The sequence below is a fragment of the Rhagoletis zephyria genome, unplaced genomic scaffold, assembly GCF_001687245.7.
Source record: "Rhagoletis zephyria isolate East Lansing unplaced genomic scaffold, Rhagoletis_zephyria_1.1 Rzeph_scaffold_00914, whole genome shotgun sequence".
In the NCBI taxonomy this organism is placed as follows: Eukaryota; Metazoa; Arthropoda; class Insecta; order Diptera; family Tephritidae; genus Rhagoletis; species Rhagoletis zephyria.
In genome coordinates, this window is record NW_016157998.1 from 103,696 (window position 1) to 104,660 (window position 965).

Here is a 965-nt window from a genome sequence, read left to right on the forward strand (position 1 = left end):
ACGAAACGCGAAAATGTATTTTTTTTTGAGAAAAGTGGAATTCCAGGCGTAAGAGGTTGCATTGATGGGACACATATTAAAATCGTTGCCCCAAAAGGATCTTCAACACTTTTACTATAACCGGAAAGGGTACTTCAGCTTAAACGCGTAGATAGTGAGTATTTAGGTAAAATGTGCAGACTGTTTGGGCCTCCACCCTGTTTTCCGAAATTTTCTTTTTCGTCTTGCTCTTCAAATCTGTCCAAACCTGCATCAAAATATACGCGATTATTTTGTTAATTAGGGCTTAATATGTATTTATTTCACCTTTAAGCACTTTTCCCATGAACCTAGTGGTGGTCCCAAGCTGTTCAACTCTACTGATATGGCTTCCCATCTGGGCTTTCCCCGAGTCTTGCCGTAAATTCCCTTCGCCAAGTCCTGATTGTCCTGCATCAGCTGGACCAGCCGGCCAAGTTGCTTCTTATTGCTAACCACTTTCGATCTGCAATTCACACACATACGTATAGTAAATTTTTTGTACAGCTTAAGATGCAAATAACTTACTTTTTATCCATTATTTCTTTATTAATATCACGAAAATTTATTAATATCACAAAAATTTTGTTCACTCAAACTCTATCGAATCAGAAATAGCAGTAGAAGGATAAGTGATTAAAAACTATTCACTGTCGCTAATTGAGCGACTAATCGACACTCACAATAGGATCGATAATCGATAATCGCTTAGGTCAGTGTTATGCAGACAATCTTTTCTTTGCCAAATTAAATGGCGGCTGCTTATAGGGCTTTCGCACGAGGCGATTTTTCAGGCAACTTTTAGTTGAAAGCAAAAATCGCCTCGTCCGAACGGCCTTTCAACTAATCGCTTTCAACAAAGTTGGTCGCCAGCCAACTTTGAGCTCGTTCAACTTTTTTTCCTTGCAACCCTGTGTTTGTTTACATTCTGTATCAGTGTTGGGAAA